The 251-nt window shown below is 49.4% G+C and overlaps 1 protein-coding gene across 2 annotated transcripts in view; it reads right to left on the reverse strand.

The window, feature by feature from the left end:
* LOC116846467 (MAM and LDL-receptor class A domain-containing protein 1-like) overlaps positions 1 to 251 on the reverse strand; it is a 181,671-nt gene that overhangs the window by 103,947 nt on the left and 77,473 nt on the right. The gene's annotated exons all lie outside the window — the stretch shown is intronic.

The following is a 251-nucleotide window of genomic DNA, read 5'->3' on the forward strand; positions in this document are numbered from 1 at the left end:
ATAGACACCCTATGTCTCGTAGCTATGGGCGGAGGGATGCAGCGAGATACGATTCGCGAGTGTCACGGTCGCACGTCGGCCGAAGGCATCTTTCTTTCCGCTGCCGCTTTCTGTACGCTGATTTGTTGAGACAAAATAATTAATTTCTCAAAAACTATTGCGAATATCGCAAAACGGCACAGGACTTTCTTGCTCACCTCAATCCGTTCTACGTTCTCACCAAGGGTCATCATGGGACTTCGGGACACCCT

The sequence above is a fragment of the Odontomachus brunneus genome, unplaced genomic scaffold (genome assembly GCF_010583005.1).
Source record: "Odontomachus brunneus isolate Ranch 3 - 2012 unplaced genomic scaffold, Obru_v1 Obru_scaffold_064, whole genome shotgun sequence".
NCBI classification, from domain to species: domain Eukaryota; kingdom Metazoa; phylum Arthropoda; class Insecta; order Hymenoptera; family Formicidae; genus Odontomachus; species Odontomachus brunneus.